Source organism: Lithobates pipiens, unplaced genomic scaffold (assembly GCF_037356315.1).
Source record: "Lithobates pipiens isolate NorthernLeopardFrog02 unplaced genomic scaffold, aLitPip1_a1.2 Scaffold_8, whole genome shotgun sequence".
NCBI classification, from domain to species: domain Eukaryota; kingdom Metazoa; phylum Chordata; class Amphibia; order Anura; family Ranidae; genus Lithobates; species Lithobates pipiens.
Window position 1 is genome coordinate 609,449,153 of NW_027507903.1, and position 13,475 is coordinate 609,462,627.

The 13,475-nt window shown below is 53.0% G+C and overlaps 32 non-coding genes across 32 annotated transcripts; 16 read left to right on the forward strand and 16 right to left on the reverse strand.

Moving 5' to 3' along the window:
- Positions 1 to 105: 105 nt before the first annotated feature.
- Positions 106 to 177, forward strand: TRNAW-CCA (transfer RNA tryptophan (anticodon CCA)). Its single transcript has one exon. It is a non-coding gene; the product is annotated as a tRNA-Trp (tRNA).
- A 564-nt stretch (positions 178 to 741) lies between these two features.
- Positions 742 to 815, reverse strand: TRNAI-AAU (transfer RNA isoleucine (anticodon AAU)). The gene has a single exon. It is a non-coding gene; the product is annotated as a tRNA-Ile (tRNA).
- Positions 816 to 941: 126 nt separating this feature from the next.
- Positions 942 to 1,013, forward strand: TRNAW-CCA (transfer RNA tryptophan (anticodon CCA)). The gene has a single exon. It is a non-coding gene; the product is annotated as a tRNA-Trp (tRNA).
- A 569-nt stretch (positions 1,014 to 1,582) lies between these two features.
- Positions 1,583 to 1,656, reverse strand: TRNAI-AAU (transfer RNA isoleucine (anticodon AAU)). Its single transcript has one exon. It is a non-coding gene; the product is annotated as a tRNA-Ile (tRNA).
- Positions 1,657 to 1,782: 126 nt separating this feature from the next.
- Positions 1,783 to 1,854, forward strand: TRNAW-CCA (transfer RNA tryptophan (anticodon CCA)). Its single transcript has one exon. It is a non-coding gene; the product is annotated as a tRNA-Trp (tRNA).
- A 564-nt stretch (positions 1,855 to 2,418) lies between these two features.
- Positions 2,419 to 2,492, reverse strand: TRNAI-AAU (transfer RNA isoleucine (anticodon AAU)). The gene has a single exon. It is a non-coding gene; the product is annotated as a tRNA-Ile (tRNA).
- Positions 2,493 to 2,618: 126 nt separating this feature from the next.
- On the forward strand, positions 2,619 to 2,690 carry TRNAW-CCA (transfer RNA tryptophan (anticodon CCA)). The gene has a single exon. It is a non-coding gene; the product is annotated as a tRNA-Trp (tRNA).
- A 564-nt stretch (positions 2,691 to 3,254) lies between these two features.
- Positions 3,255 to 3,328, reverse strand: TRNAI-AAU (transfer RNA isoleucine (anticodon AAU)). Its single transcript has one exon. It is a non-coding gene; the product is annotated as a tRNA-Ile (tRNA).
- Positions 3,329 to 3,454: 126 nt separating this feature from the next.
- TRNAW-CCA (transfer RNA tryptophan (anticodon CCA)) lies at positions 3,455 to 3,526 on the forward strand. Its single transcript has one exon. It is a non-coding gene; the product is annotated as a tRNA-Trp (tRNA).
- A 564-nt stretch (positions 3,527 to 4,090) lies between these two features.
- Positions 4,091 to 4,164, reverse strand: TRNAI-AAU (transfer RNA isoleucine (anticodon AAU)). Its single transcript has one exon. It is a non-coding gene; the product is annotated as a tRNA-Ile (tRNA).
- Positions 4,165 to 4,290: 126 nt separating this feature from the next.
- On the forward strand, positions 4,291 to 4,362 carry TRNAW-CCA (transfer RNA tryptophan (anticodon CCA)). The gene has a single exon. It is a non-coding gene; the product is annotated as a tRNA-Trp (tRNA).
- Positions 4,363 to 4,926: 564 nt separating this feature from the next.
- TRNAI-AAU (transfer RNA isoleucine (anticodon AAU)) lies at positions 4,927 to 5,000 on the reverse strand. Its single transcript has one exon. It is a non-coding gene; the product is annotated as a tRNA-Ile (tRNA).
- A 117-nt stretch (positions 5,001 to 5,117) lies between these two features.
- On the forward strand, positions 5,118 to 5,189 carry TRNAW-CCA (transfer RNA tryptophan (anticodon CCA)). The gene has a single exon. It is a non-coding gene; the product is annotated as a tRNA-Trp (tRNA).
- A 564-nt stretch (positions 5,190 to 5,753) lies between these two features.
- On the reverse strand, positions 5,754 to 5,827 carry TRNAI-AAU (transfer RNA isoleucine (anticodon AAU)). The gene has a single exon. It is a non-coding gene; the product is annotated as a tRNA-Ile (tRNA).
- Positions 5,828 to 5,953: 126 nt separating this feature from the next.
- TRNAW-CCA (transfer RNA tryptophan (anticodon CCA)) lies at positions 5,954 to 6,025 on the forward strand. Its single transcript has one exon. It is a non-coding gene; the product is annotated as a tRNA-Trp (tRNA).
- A 564-nt stretch (positions 6,026 to 6,589) lies between these two features.
- On the reverse strand, positions 6,590 to 6,663 carry TRNAI-AAU (transfer RNA isoleucine (anticodon AAU)). The gene has a single exon. It is a non-coding gene; the product is annotated as a tRNA-Ile (tRNA).
- Positions 6,664 to 6,789: 126 nt separating this feature from the next.
- Positions 6,790 to 6,861, forward strand: TRNAW-CCA (transfer RNA tryptophan (anticodon CCA)). Its single transcript has one exon. It is a non-coding gene; the product is annotated as a tRNA-Trp (tRNA).
- A 564-nt stretch (positions 6,862 to 7,425) lies between these two features.
- On the reverse strand, positions 7,426 to 7,499 carry TRNAI-AAU (transfer RNA isoleucine (anticodon AAU)). Its single transcript has one exon. It is a non-coding gene; the product is annotated as a tRNA-Ile (tRNA).
- A 126-nt stretch (positions 7,500 to 7,625) lies between these two features.
- TRNAW-CCA (transfer RNA tryptophan (anticodon CCA)) lies at positions 7,626 to 7,697 on the forward strand. Its single transcript has one exon. It is a non-coding gene; the product is annotated as a tRNA-Trp (tRNA).
- Positions 7,698 to 8,261: 564 nt separating this feature from the next.
- TRNAI-AAU (transfer RNA isoleucine (anticodon AAU)) lies at positions 8,262 to 8,335 on the reverse strand. The gene has a single exon. It is a non-coding gene; the product is annotated as a tRNA-Ile (tRNA).
- A 126-nt stretch (positions 8,336 to 8,461) lies between these two features.
- On the forward strand, positions 8,462 to 8,533 carry TRNAW-CCA (transfer RNA tryptophan (anticodon CCA)). The gene has a single exon. It is a non-coding gene; the product is annotated as a tRNA-Trp (tRNA).
- Positions 8,534 to 9,097: 564 nt separating this feature from the next.
- Positions 9,098 to 9,171, reverse strand: TRNAI-AAU (transfer RNA isoleucine (anticodon AAU)). The gene has a single exon. It is a non-coding gene; the product is annotated as a tRNA-Ile (tRNA).
- A 126-nt stretch (positions 9,172 to 9,297) lies between these two features.
- On the forward strand, positions 9,298 to 9,369 carry TRNAW-CCA (transfer RNA tryptophan (anticodon CCA)). Its single transcript has one exon. It is a non-coding gene; the product is annotated as a tRNA-Trp (tRNA).
- A 564-nt stretch (positions 9,370 to 9,933) lies between these two features.
- On the reverse strand, positions 9,934 to 10,007 carry TRNAI-AAU (transfer RNA isoleucine (anticodon AAU)). Its single transcript has one exon. It is a non-coding gene; the product is annotated as a tRNA-Ile (tRNA).
- Positions 10,008 to 10,133: 126 nt separating this feature from the next.
- Positions 10,134 to 10,205, forward strand: TRNAW-CCA (transfer RNA tryptophan (anticodon CCA)). The gene has a single exon. It is a non-coding gene; the product is annotated as a tRNA-Trp (tRNA).
- Positions 10,206 to 10,769: 564 nt separating this feature from the next.
- Positions 10,770 to 10,843, reverse strand: TRNAI-AAU (transfer RNA isoleucine (anticodon AAU)). Its single transcript has one exon. It is a non-coding gene; the product is annotated as a tRNA-Ile (tRNA).
- A 126-nt stretch (positions 10,844 to 10,969) lies between these two features.
- On the forward strand, positions 10,970 to 11,041 carry TRNAW-CCA (transfer RNA tryptophan (anticodon CCA)). Its single transcript has one exon. It is a non-coding gene; the product is annotated as a tRNA-Trp (tRNA).
- A 564-nt stretch (positions 11,042 to 11,605) lies between these two features.
- Positions 11,606 to 11,679, reverse strand: TRNAI-AAU (transfer RNA isoleucine (anticodon AAU)). Its single transcript has one exon. It is a non-coding gene; the product is annotated as a tRNA-Ile (tRNA).
- A 126-nt stretch (positions 11,680 to 11,805) lies between these two features.
- Positions 11,806 to 11,877, forward strand: TRNAW-CCA (transfer RNA tryptophan (anticodon CCA)). The gene has a single exon. It is a non-coding gene; the product is annotated as a tRNA-Trp (tRNA).
- Positions 11,878 to 12,441: 564 nt separating this feature from the next.
- On the reverse strand, positions 12,442 to 12,515 carry TRNAI-AAU (transfer RNA isoleucine (anticodon AAU)). The gene has a single exon. It is a non-coding gene; the product is annotated as a tRNA-Ile (tRNA).
- A 126-nt stretch (positions 12,516 to 12,641) lies between these two features.
- On the forward strand, positions 12,642 to 12,713 carry TRNAW-CCA (transfer RNA tryptophan (anticodon CCA)). The gene has a single exon. It is a non-coding gene; the product is annotated as a tRNA-Trp (tRNA).
- Positions 12,714 to 13,277: 564 nt separating this feature from the next.
- On the reverse strand, positions 13,278 to 13,351 carry TRNAI-AAU (transfer RNA isoleucine (anticodon AAU)). The gene has a single exon. It is a non-coding gene; the product is annotated as a tRNA-Ile (tRNA).
- Between the last annotated feature and the right edge of the window lie 124 nt (positions 13,352 to 13,475).

Sequence of the window (13,475 nt, forward strand, 5' to 3'; positions counted from 1 at the left end):
GGCCAAAGCTGGCACAGGGCTATCAGGGCAACCAGGTCAATCTGTGGGCAACCGCTGAAGAATTGACGCCGGAGTAGCCTAAAGCTTTCCAGAGCCACCACAGCTGACCTCGTGGCGCAACGGTAGCGCGTCTGACTCCAGATCAGAAGGTTGCGTGTTCAAATCACGTCGGGGTCATGTTGGTTTTCATCGTCACCCACCCAAGCCAGGCTCCTCTGGCCCCTCCACGTTGTCCCATCATTCCATTCCGGCTCCCACCCACGCAGGCTCCCGATCACCCTCAGAAGGCTGGGTGAACAGCCAAACCTAAAGAGCATGTGCCGTAGGCCTGGAAGAAGCTCCACTCCTGGGCTCATAGCATTGGGTGGAGGGTTGCAAAGCCTCAAATTAATAAGAATCAAGCATGTAAAACCTGCAAGGGTCAGAAGGTGCTTTGCAAGGCGTTATGGGTTGTTTTTCTTTCCCGAAGAATACATGTCTTACCTCGGGTTCTAACATAAGCGTGCAGAGAGGCTCCAGGGCTTGTGGCGTCAGCTAACTTTTTGTTTTCCCCCAATCTTTAGCAGATATGGTTCTGGATCTTGGAGCCTTGAGGTGTTGTGGGACATAATTAAGCTGGGACATAATTAAGCTGCGCCACTAGCGAAATAGGCATCTTTGCTATCCGTTGAGTAGGTTAAAGAAAACTAGGCCAAGCGCCGACGGCCATAGGAATCCACCGCGGTTGGAATAAAAGGGCAATGGCCCGTACGGGGATCGAACCCGCGACCTTGGCGTTATTAGCACCACGCTCTAACCAACTGAGCTAACCGGCCGAAACTTGCATAGGGAGAGCCGGCCAAAGCTGGCACAGGGCTATCAGGGCAACCAGGTCAATCTGTGGGCAACCGCTGAAGAATTGACGCCGGAGTAGCCTAAAGCTTTCCAGAGCCACCACAGCTGACCTCGTGGCGCAACGGTAGCGCGTCTGACTCCAGATCAGAAGGTTGCGTGTTCAAATCACGTCGGGGTCATGTTGGTTTTCATCGTCACCCACCCAAGCCAGGCCAGGCTCCTCTGGCCCCTCCGCGTTGTCCCATCATTCCATTCCGGCTCCCACCCACGCAGGCTCCCGATCACCCTCAGAAGGCTGGGTGAACAGCCAAACCTAAAGAGCATGTGCCGTAGGCCTGGAAGAAGCTCCACTCCTGGGCTCATAGCATTGGGTGGAGGGTTGCAAAGCCTCAAATTAATAAGAATCAAGCATGTAAAACCTGCAAGGGTCAGAAGGTGCTTTGCAAGGCGTTATGGGTTGTTTTTCTTTCCCGAAGAATACATGTCTTACCTCGGGTTCTAACATAAGCGTGCAGAGAGGCTCCAGGGCTTGTGGCGTCAGCTAACTTTTTGTTTTCCCACAATCTTTAGCAGATATGGTTCTGGATCTTGGAGCCTTGAGGTGTTGTGGGACATAATTAAGCTGGGACATAATTAAGCTGCGCCACTAGCGAAATAGGCATCTTTGCTATCCGTTGAGTAGGTTAAAGAAAACTAGGCCAAGCGCCGACGGCCATAGGAATCCACCGCGGTTGGAATAAAAGGGCAATGGCCCGTACGGGGATCGAACCCGCGACCTTGGCGTTATTAGCACCACGCTCTAACCAACTGAGCTAACCGGCCGAAACTTGCATAGGGAGAGCCGGCCAAAGCTGGCACAGGGCTATCAGGGCAACCAGGTCAATCTGTGGGCAACCGCTGAAGAATTGACGCCGGAGTAGCCTAAAGCTTTCCAGAGCCACCACAGCTGACCTCGTGGCGCAACGGTAGCGCGTCTGACTCCAGATCAGAAGGTTGCGTGTTCAAATCACGTCGGGGTCATGTTGGTTTTCATCGTCACCCACCCAAGCCAGGCTCCTCTGGCCCCTCCGCGTTGTCCCATCATTCCATTCCGGCTCCCACCCACGCAGGCTCCCGATCACCCTCAGAAGGCTGGGTGAACAGCCAAACCTAAAGAGCATGTGCCGTAGGCCTGGAAGAAGCTCCACTCCTGGGCTCATAGCATTGGGTGGAGGGTTGCAAAGCCTCAAATTAATAAGAATCAAGCATGTAAAACCTGCAAGGGTCAGAAGGTGCTTTGCAAGGCGTTATGGGTTGTTTTTCTTTCCCGAAGAATACATGTCTTACCTCGGGTTCTAACATAAGCGTGCAGAGAGGCTCCAGGGCTTGTGGCGTCAGCTAACTTTTTGTTTTCCCACAATCTTTAGCAGATATGGTTCTGGATCTTGGAGCCTTGAGGTGTTGTGGGACATAATTAAGCTGGGACATAATTAAGCTGCGCCACTAGCGAAATAGGCATCTTTGCTATCCGTTGAGTAGGTTAAAGAAAACTAGGCCAAGCGCCGACGGCCATAGGAATCCACCGCGGTTGGAATAAAAGGGCAATGGCCCGTACGGGGATCGAACCCGCGACCTTGGCGTTATTAGCACCACGCTCTAACCAACTGAGCTAACCGGCCGAAACTTGCATAGGGAGAGCCGGCCAAAGCTGGCACAGGGCTATCAGGGCAACCAGGTCAATCTGTGGGCAACCGCTGAAGAATTGACGCCGGAGTAGCCTAAAGCTTTCCAGAGCCACCACAGCTGACCTCGTGGCGCAACGGTAGCGCGTCTGACTCCAGATCAGAAGGTTGCGTGTTCAAATCACGTCGGGGTCATGTTGGTTTTCATCGTCACCCACCCAAGCCAGGCTCCTCTGGCCCCTCCGCGTTGTCCCATCATTCCATTCCGGCTCCCACCCACGCAGGCTCCCGATCACCCTCAGAAGGCTGGGTGAACAGCCAAACCTAAAGAGCATGTGCCGTAGGCCTGGAAGAAGCTCCACTCCTGGGCTCATAGCATTGGGTGGAGGGTTGCAAAGCCTCAAATTAATAAGAATCAAGCATGTAAAACCTGCAAGGGTCAGAAGGTGCTTTGCAAGGCGTTATGGGTTGTTTTTCTTTCCCGAAGAATACATGTCTTACCTCGGGTTCTAACATAAGCGTGCAGAGAGGCTCCAGGGCTTGTGGCGTCAGCTAACTTTTTGTTTTCCCACAATCTTTAGCAGATATGGTTCTGGATCTTGGAGCCTTGAGGTGTTGTGGGACATAATTAAGCTGGGACATAATTAAGCTGCGCCACTAGCGAAATAGGCATCTTTGCTATCCGTTGAGTAGGTTAAAGAAAACTAGGCCAAGCGCCGACGGCCATAGGAATCCACCGCGGTTGGAATAAAAGGGCAATGGCCCGTACGGGGATCGAACCCGCGACCTTGGCGTTATTAGCACCACGCTCTAACCAACTGAGCTAACCGGCCGAAACTTGCATAGGGAGAGCCGGCCAAAGCTGGCACAGGGCTATCAGGGCAACCAGGTCAATCTGTGGGCAACCGCTGAAGAATTGACGCCGGAGTAGCCTAAAGCTTTCCAGAGCCACCACAGCTGACCTCGTGGCGCAACGGTAGCGCGTCTGACTCCAGATCAGAAGGTTGCGTGTTCAAATCACGTCGGGGTCATGTTGGTTTTCATTGTCACCCACCCAAGCCAGGCTCCTCTGGCCCCTCCGCGTTGTCCCATCATTCCATTCCGGCTCCCACCCACGCAGGCTCCCGATCACCCTCAGAAGGCTGGGTGAACAGCCAAACCTAAAGAGCATGTGCCGTAGGCCTGGAAGAAGCTCCACTCCTGGGCTCATAGCATTGGGTGGAGGGTTGCAAAGCCTCAAATTAATAAGAATCAAGCATGTAAAACCTGCAAGGGTCAGAAGGTGCTTTGCAAGGCGTTATGGGTTGGTTTTCTTTCCCGAAGAATACATGTCTTACCTCGGGTTCTAACATAAGCGTGCAGAGAGGCTCCAGGGCTTGTGGCGTCAGCTAACTTTTTGTTTTCCCACAATCTTTAGCAGATATGGTTCTGGATCTTGGAGCCTTGAGGTGTTGTGGGACATAATTAAGCTGGGACATAATTAAGCTGCGCCACTAGCGAAATAGGCATCTTTGCTATCCGTTGAGTAGGTTAAAGAAAACTAGGCCAAGCGCCGACGGCCATAGGAATCCACCGCGGTTGGAATAAAAGGGCAATGGCCCGTACGGGGATCGAACCCGCGACCTTGGCGTTATTAGCACCACGCTCTAACCAACTGAGCTAACCGGCCGAAACTTGCATAGGGAGAGCCGGCCAAAGCTGGCACAGGGCTATCAGGGCAACCAGGTCAATCTGTGGGCAACCGCTGAAGAATTGACGCCGGAGTAGCCTAAAGCTTTCCAGAGCCACCACAGCTGACCTCGTGGCGCAACGGTAGCGCGTCTGACTCCAGATCAGAAGGTTGCGTGTTCAAATCACGTCGGGGTCATGTTGGTTTTCATCGTCACCCACCCAAGCCAGGCTCCTCTGGCCCCTCCGCGTTGTCCCATCATTCCATTCCGGCTCCCACCCACGCAGGCTCCCGATCACCCTCAGAAGGCTGGGTGAACAGCCAAACCTAAAGAGCATGTGCCGTAGGCCTGGAAGAAGCTCCACTCCTGGGCTCATAGCATTGGGTGGAGGGTTGCAAAGCCTCAAATTAATAAGAATCAAGCATGTAAAACCTGCAAGGGTCAGAAGGTGCTTTGCAAGGCGTTATGGGTTGTTTTTCTTTCCCGAAGAATACATGTCTTACCTCGGGTTCTAACATAAGCGTGCAGAGAGGCTCCAGGGCTTGTGGCGTCAGCTAACTTTTTGTTTTCCCACAATCTTTAGCAGATATGGTTCTGGATCTTGGAGCCTTGAGGTGTTGTGGGACATAATTAAGCTGGGACATAATTAAGCTGCGCCACTAGCGAAATAGGCATCTTTGCTATCCGTTGAGTAGGTTAAAGAAAACTAGGCCAAGCGCCGACGGCCATAGGAATCCACCGCGGTTGGAATAAAAGGGCAATGGCCCGTACGGGGATCGAACCCGCGACCTTGGCGTTATTAGCACCACGCTCTAACCAACTGAGCTAACCGGCCGAAACTTGCATAGGGAGAGCCGGCCAAAGCTGGCACAGGGCTATCAGGGCAACCTGTGGGCAACCGCTGAAGAATTGACGCCGGAGTAGCCTAAAGCTTTCCAGAGCCACCACAGCTGACCTCGTGGCGCAACGGTAGCGCGTCTGACTCCAGATCAGAAGGTTGCGTGTTCAAATCACGTCGGGGTCATGTTGGTTTTCATCGTCACCCACCCAAGCCAGGCTCCTCTGGCCCCTCCGCGTTGTCCCATCATTCCATTCCGGCTCCCACCCACGCAGGCTCCCGATCACCCTCAGAAGGCTGGGTGAACAGCCAAACCTAAAGAGCATGTGCCGTAGGCCTGGAAGAAGCTCCACTCCTGGGCTCATAGCATTGGGTGGAGGGTTGCAAAGCCTCAAATTAATAAGAATCAAGCATGTAAAACCTGCAAGGGTCAGAAGGTGCTTTGCAAGGCGTTATGGGTTGTTTTTCTTTCCCGAAGAATACATGTCTTACCTCGGGTTCTAACATAAGCGTGCAGAGAGGCTCCAGGGCTTGTGGCGTCAGCTAACTTTTTGTTTTCCCACAATCTTTAGCAGATATGGTTCTGGATCTTGGAGCCTTGAGGTGTTGTGGGACATAATTAAGCTGGGACATAATTAAGCTGCGCCACTAGCGAAATAGGCATCTTTGCTATCCGTTGAGTAGGTTAAAGAAAACTAGGCCAAGCGCCGACGGCCATAGGAATCCACCGCGGTTGGAATAAAAGGGCAATGGCCCGTACGGGGATCGAACCCGCGACCTTGGCGTTATTAGCACCACGCTCTAACCAACTGAGCTAACCGGCCGAAACTTGCATAGGGAGAGCCGGCCAAAGCTGGCACAGGGCTATCAGGGCAACCAGGTCAATCTGTGGGCAACCGCTGAAGAATTGACGCCGGAGTAGCCTAAAGCTTTCCAGAGCCACCACAGCTGACCTCGTGGCGCAACGGTAGCGCGTCTGACTCCAGATCAGAAGGTTGCGTGTTCAAATCACGTCGGGGTCATGTTGGTTTTCATCGTCACCCACCCAAGCCAGGCTCCTCTGGCCCCTCCGCGTTGTCCCATCATTCCATTCCGGCTCCCACCCACGCAGGCTCCCGATCACCCTCAGAAGGCTGGGTGAACAGCCAAACCTAAAGAGCATGTGCCGTAGGCCTGGAAGAAGCTCCACTCCTGGGCTCATAGCATTGGGTGGAGGGTTGCAAAGCCTCAAATTAATAAGAATCAAGCATGTAAAACCTGCAAGGGTCAGAAGGTGCTTTGCAAGGCGTTATGGGTTGTTTTTCTTTCCCGAAGAATACATGTCTTACCTCGGGTTCTAACATAAGCGTGCAGAGAGGCTCCAGGGCTTGTGGCGTCAGCTAACTTTTTGTTTTCCCACAATCTTTAGCAGATATGGTTCTGGATCTTGGAGCCTTGAGGTGTTGTGGGACATAATTAAGCTGGGACATAATTAAGCTGCGCCACTAGCGAAATAGGCATCTTTGCTATCCGTTGAGTAGGTTAAAGAAAACTAGGCCAAGCGCCGACGGCCATAGGAATCCACCGCGGTTGGAATAAAAGGGCAATGGCCCGTACGGGGATCGAACCCGCGACCTTGGCGTTATTAGCACCACGCTCTAACCAACTGAGCTAACCGGCCGAAACTTGCATAGGGAGAGCCGGCCAAAGCTGGCACAGGGCTATCAGGGCAACCAGGTCAATCTGTGGGCAACCGCTGAAGAATTGACGCCGGAGTAGCCTAAAGCTTTCCAGCGCCACCACAGCTGACCTCGTGGCGCAACGGTAGCGCGTCTGACTCCAGATCAGAAGGTTGCGTGTTCAAATCACGTCGGGGTCATGTTGGTTTTCATCGTCACCCACCCAAGCCAGGCTCCTCTGGCCCCTCCGCGTTGTCCCATCATTCCATTCCGGCTCCCACCCACGCAGGCTCCCGATCACCCTCAGAAGGCTGGGTGAACAGCCAAACCTAAAGAGCATGTGCCGTAGGCCTGGAAGAAGCTCCACTCCTGGGCTCATAGCATTGGGTGGAGGGTTGCAAAGCCTCAAATTAATAAGAATCAAGCATGTAAAACCTGCAAGGGTCAGAAGGTGCTTTGCAAGGCGTTATGGGTTGTTTTTCTTTCCCGAAGAATACATGTCTTACCTCGGGTTCTAACATAAGCGTGCAGAGAGGCTCCAGGGCTTGTGGCGTCAGCTAACTTTTTGTTTTCCCACAATCTTTAGCAGATATGGTTCTGGATCTTGGAGCCTTGAGGTGTTGTGGGACATAATTAAGCTGGGACATAATTAAGCTGCGCCACTAGCGAAATAGGCATCTTTGCTATCCGTTGAGTAGGTTAAAGAAAACTAGGCCAAGCGCCGACGGCCATAGGAATCCACCGCGGTTGGAATAAAAGGGCAATGGCCCGTACGGGGATCGAACCCGCGACCTTGGCGTTATTAGCACCACGCTCTAACCAACTGAGCTAACCGGCCGAAACTTGCATAGGGAGAGCCGGCCAAAGCTGGCACAGGGCTATCAGGGCAACCAGGTCAATCTGTGGGCAACCGCTGAAGAATTGACGCCGGAGTAGCCTAAAGCTTTCCAGAGCCACCACAGCTGACCTCGTGGCGCAACGGTAGCGCGTCTGACTCCAGATCAGAAGGTTGCGTGTTCAAATCACGTCGGGGTCATGTTGGTTTTCATCGTCACCCACCCAAGCCAGGCTCCTCTGGCCCCTCCGCGTTGTCCCATCATTCCATTCCGGCTCCCACCCACGCAGGCTCCCGATCACCCTCAGAAGGCTGGGTGAACAGCCAAACCTAAAGAGCATGTGCCGTAGGCCTGGAAGAAGCTCCACTCCTGGGCTCATAGCATTGGGTGGAGGGTTGCAAAGCCTCAAATTAATAAGAATCAAGCATGTAAAACCTGCAAGGGTCAGAAGGTGCTTTGCAAGGCGTTATGGGTTGTTTTTCTTTCCCGAAGAATACATGTCTTACCTCGGGTTCTAACATAAGCGTGCAGAGAGGCTCCAGGGCTTGTGGCGTCAGCTAACTTTTTGTTTTCCCACAATCTTTAGCAGATATGGTTCTGGATCTTGGAGCCTTGAGGTGTTGTGGGACATAATTAAGCTGGGACATAATTAAGCTGCGCCACTAGCGAAATAGGCATCTTTGCTATCCGTTGAGTAGGTTAAAGAAAACTAGGCCAAGCGCCGACGGCCATAGGAATCCACCGCGGTTGGAATAAAAGGGCAATGGCCCGTACGGGGATCGAACCCGCGACCTTGGCGTTATTAGCACCACGCTCTAACCAACTGAGCTAACCGGCCGAAACTTGCATAGGGAGAGCCGGCCAAAGCTGGCACAGGGCTATCAGGGCAACCAGGTCAATCTGTGGGCAACCGCTGAAGAATTGACGCCGGAGTAGCCTAAAGCTTTCCAGAGCCACCACAGCTGACCTCGTGGCGCAACGGTAGCGCGTCTGACTCCAGATCAGAAGGTTGCGTGTTCAAATCACGTCGGGGTCATGTTGGTTTTCATCGTCACCCACCCAAGCCAGGCTCCTCTGGCCCCTCCGCGTTGTCCCATCATTCCATTCCGGCTCCCACCCACGCAGGCTCCCGATCACCCTCAGAAGGCTGGGTGAACAGCCAAACCTAAAGAGCATGTGCCGTAGGCCTGGAAGAAGCTCCACTCCTGGGCTCATAGCATTGGGTGGAGGGTTGCAAAGCCTCAAATTAATAAGAATCAAGCATGTAAAACCTGCAAGGGTCAGAAGGTGCTTTGCAAGGCGTTATGGGTTGTTTTTCTTTCCCGAAGAATACATGTCTTACCTCGGGTTCTAACATAAGCGTGCAGAGAGGCTCCAGGGCTTGTGGCGTCAGCTAACTTTTTGTTTTCCCACAATCTTTAGCAGATATGGTTCTGGATCTTGGAGCCTTGAGGTGTTGTGGGACATAATTAAGCTGGGACATAATTAAGCTGCGCCACTAGCGAAATAGGCATCTTTGCTATCCGTTGAGTAGGTTAAAGAAAACTAGGCCAAGCGCCGACGGCCATAGGAATCCACCGCGGTTGGAATAAAAGGGCAATGGCCCGTACGGGGATCGAACCCGCGACCTTGGCGTTATTAGCACCACGCTCTAACCAACTGAGCTAACCGGCCGAAACTTGCATAGGGAGAGCCGGCCAAAGCTGGCACAGGGCTATCAGGGCAACCAGGTCAATCTGTGGGCAACCGCTGAAGAATTGACGCCGGAGTAGCCTAAAGCTTTCCAGAGCCACCACAGCTGACCTCGTGGCGCAACGGTAGCGCGTCTGACTCCAGATCAGAAGGTTGCGTGTTCAAATCACGTCGGGGTCATGTTGGTTTTCATCGTCACCCACCCAAGCCAGGCTCCTCTGGCCCCTCCGCGTTGTCCCATCATTCCATTCCGGCTCCCACCCACGCAGGCTCCCGATCACCCTCAGAAGGCTGGGTGAACAGCCAAACCTAAAGAGCATGTGCCGTAGGCCTGGAAGAAGCTCCACTCCTGGGCTCATAGCATTGGGTGGAGGGTTGCAAAGCCTCAAATTAATAAGAATCAAGCATGTAAAACCTGCAAGGGTCAGAAGGTGCTTTGCAAGGCGTTATGGGTTGTTTTTCTTTCCCGAAGAATACATGTCTTACCTCGGGTTCTAACATAAGCGTGCAGAGAGGCTCCAGGGCTTGTGGCGTCAGCTAACTTTTTGTTTTCCCACAATCTTTAGCAGATATGGTTCTGGATCTTGGAGCCTTGAGGTGTTGTGGGACATAATTAAGCTGGGACATAATTAAGCTGCGCCACTAGCGAAATAGGCATCTTTGCTATCCGTTGAGTAGGTTAAAGAAAACTAGGCCAAGCGCCGACGGCCATAGGAATCCACCGCGGTTGGAATAAAAGGGCAATGGCCCGTACGGGGATCGAACCCGCGACCTTGGCGTTATTAGCACCACGCTCTAACCAACTGAGCTAACCGGCCGAAACTTGCATAGGGAGAGCCGGCCAAAGCTGGCACAGGGCTATCAGGGCAACCAGGTCAATCTGTGGGCAACCGCTGAAGAATTGACGCCGGAGTAGCCTAAAGCTTTCCAGAGCCACCACAGCTGACCTCGTGGCGCAACGGTAGCGCGTCTGACTCCAGATCAGAAGGTTGCGTGTTCAAATCACGTCGGGGTCATGTTGGTTTTCATCGTCACCCACCCAAGCCAGGCTCCTCTGGCCCCTCCGCGTTGTCCCATCATTCCATTCCGGCTCCCACCCACGCAGGCTCCCGATCACCCTCAGAAGGCTGGGTGAACAGCCAAACCTAAAGAGCATGTGCCGTAGGCCTGGAAGAAGCTCCACTCCTGGGCTCATAGCATTGGGTGGAGGGTTGCAAAGCCTCAAATTAATAAGAATCAAGCATGTAAAACCTGCAAGGGTCAGAAGGTGCTTTGCAAGGCGTTATGGGTTGTTTTTCTTTCCCGAAGAATACATGTCTTACCTCGGGTTCTAACATAAGCGTGCAGAGAGGCTCCAGGGCTTGTGGCGTCAGCTAACTTTTTGTTTTCCCACAATCTTTAGCAGATATGGTTCTGGATCTTGGAGCCTTGAGGTGTTGTGGGACATAATTAAGCTGGGACATAATTAAGCTGCGCCACTAGCGAAATAGGCATCTTTGCTATCCGTTGAGTAGGTTAAAGAAAACTAGGCCAAGCGCCGACGGCCATAGGAATCCACCGCGGTTGGAATAAAAGGGCAATGGCCCGTACGGGGATCGAACCCGCGACCTTGGCGTTATTAGCACCACGCTCTAACCAACTGAGCTAACCGGCCGAAACTTGCATAGGGAGAGCCGGCCAAAGCTGGCACAGGGCTATCAGGGCAACCAGGTCAATCTGTGGGCAACCGCTGAAGAATTGACGCCGGAGTAGCCTAAAGCTTTCCAGAGCCACCACAGCTGACCTCGTGGCGCAACGGTAGCGCGTCTGACTCCAGATCAGAAGGTTGCGTGTTCAAATCACGTCGGGGTCATGTTGGTTTTCATCGTCACCCACCCAAGCCAGGCTCCTCTGGCCCCTCCGCGTTGTCCCATCATTCCATTCCGGCTCCCACCCACGCAGGCTCCCGATCACCCTCAGAAGGCTGGGTGAACAGCCAAACCTAAAGAGCATGTGCCGTAGGCCTGGAAGAAGCTCCACTCCTGGGCTCATAGCATTGGGTGGAGGGTTGCAAAGCCTCAAATTAATAAGAATCAAGCATGTAAAACCTGCAAGGGTCAGAAGGTGCTTTGCAAGGCGTTATGGGTTGTTTTTCTTTCCCGAAGAATACATGTCTTACCTCGGGTTCTAACATAAGCGTGCAGAGAGGCTCCAGGGCTTGTGGCGTCAGCTAACTTTTTGTTTTCCCACAATCTTTAGCAGATATGGTTCTGGATCTTGGAGCCTTGAGGTGTTGTGGGACATAATTAAGCTGGGACATAATTAAGCTGCGCCACTAGCGAAATAGGCATCTTTGCTATCCGTTGAGTAGGTTAAAGAAAACTAGGCCAAGCGCCGACGGCCATAGGAATCCACCGCGGTTGGAATAAAAGGGCAATGGCCCGTACGGGGATCGAACCCGCGACCTTGGCGTTATTAGCACCACGCTCTAACCAACTGAGCTAACCGGCCGAAACTTGCATAGGGAGAGCCGGCCAAAGCTGGCACAGGGCTATCAGGGCAACCAGGTCAATCTGTGGGCAACCGCTGAAGAATTGACGCCGGAGTAGCCTAAAGCTTTCCAGAGCCACCACAGCTGACCTCGTGGCGCAACGGTAGCGCGTCTGACTCCAGATCAGAAGGTTGCGTGTTCAAATCACGTCGGGGTCATGTTGGTTTTCATCGTCACCCACCCAAGCCAGGCTCCTCTGGCCCCTCCGCGTTGTCCCATCATTCCATTCCGGCTCCCACCCACGCAGGCTCCCGATCACCCTCAGAAGGCTGGGTGAACAGCCAAACCTAAAGAGCATGTGCCGTAGGCCTGGAAGAAGCTCCACTCCTGGGCTCATAGCATTGGGTGGAGGGTTGCAAAGCCTCAAATTAATAAGAATCAAGCATGTAAAACCTGCAAGGGTCAGAAGGTGCTTTGCAAGGCGTTATGGGTTGTTTTTCTTTCCCGAAGAATACATGTCTTACCTCGGGTTCTAACATAAGCGTGCAGAGAGGCTCCAGGGCTTGTGGCGTCAGCTAACTTTTTGTTTTCCCACAATCTTTAGCAGATATGGTTCTGGATCTTGGAGCCTTGAGGTGTTGTGGGACATAATTAAGCTGGGACATAATTAAGCTGCGCCACTAGCGAAATAGGCATCTTTGCTATCCGTTGAGTAGGTTAAAGAAAACTAGGCCAAGCGCCGACGGCCATAGGAATCCACCGCGGTTGGAATAAAAGGGCAATGGCCCGTACGGGGATCGAACCCGCGACCTTGGCGTTATTAGCACCACGCTCTAACCAACTGAGCTAACCGGCCGAAACTTGCATAGGGAGAGCCGGCCAAAGCTGGCACAGGGCTATCAGGGCAACCAGGTCAATCTGTGGGCAACCGCTGAAGAATTGACGCCGGAGTAGCCTAAAGCTTTCCAGAGCCACCACAGCTGACCTCGTGGCGCAACGGTAGCGCGTCTGACTCCAGATCAGAAGGTTGCGTGTTCAAATCACGTCGGGGTCATGTTGGTTTTCATCGTCACCCACCCAAGCCAGGCTCCTCTGGCCCCTCCGCGTTGTCCCATCATTCCATTCCGGCTCCCACCCACGCAGGCTCCCGATCACCCTCAGAAGGCTGGGTGAACAGCCAAACCTAAAGAGCATGTGCCGTAGGCCTGGAAGAAGCTCCACTCCTGGGCTCATAGCATTGGGTGGAGGGTTGCAAAGCCTCAAATTAATAAGAATCAAGCATGTAAAACCTGCAAGGGTCAGAAGGTGCTTTGCAAGGCGTTATGGGTTGTTTTTCTTTCCCGAAGAATACATGTCTTACCTCGGGTTCTAACATAAGCGTGCAGAGAGGCTCCAGGGCTTGTGGCGTCAGCTAACTTTTTGTTTTCCCACAATCTTTAGCAGATATGGTTCTGGATCTTGGAGCCTTGAGGTGTTGTGGGACATAATTAAGCTGGGACATAATTAAGCTGCGCCACTAGCGAAATAGGCATCTTTGCTATCCGTTGAGTAGGTTAAAGAAAACTAGGCCAAGCGCCGACGGCCATAAGAATCCACCGCGGTTGGAATAAAAGGGCAATGGCCCGTACGGGGATCGAACCCGCGACCTTGGCGTTATTAGCACCACGCTCTAACCAACTGAGCTAACCGGCCGAAACTTGCATAGGGAGAGCCGGCCAAAGCTGGCACAGGGCTATCAGGGCAACCAGGTCAATCTGTGGGCAACCGCTGAAGAATTGACGCCGGAGTAGCCTAAAGCTTTCCAGAGCCACCACAG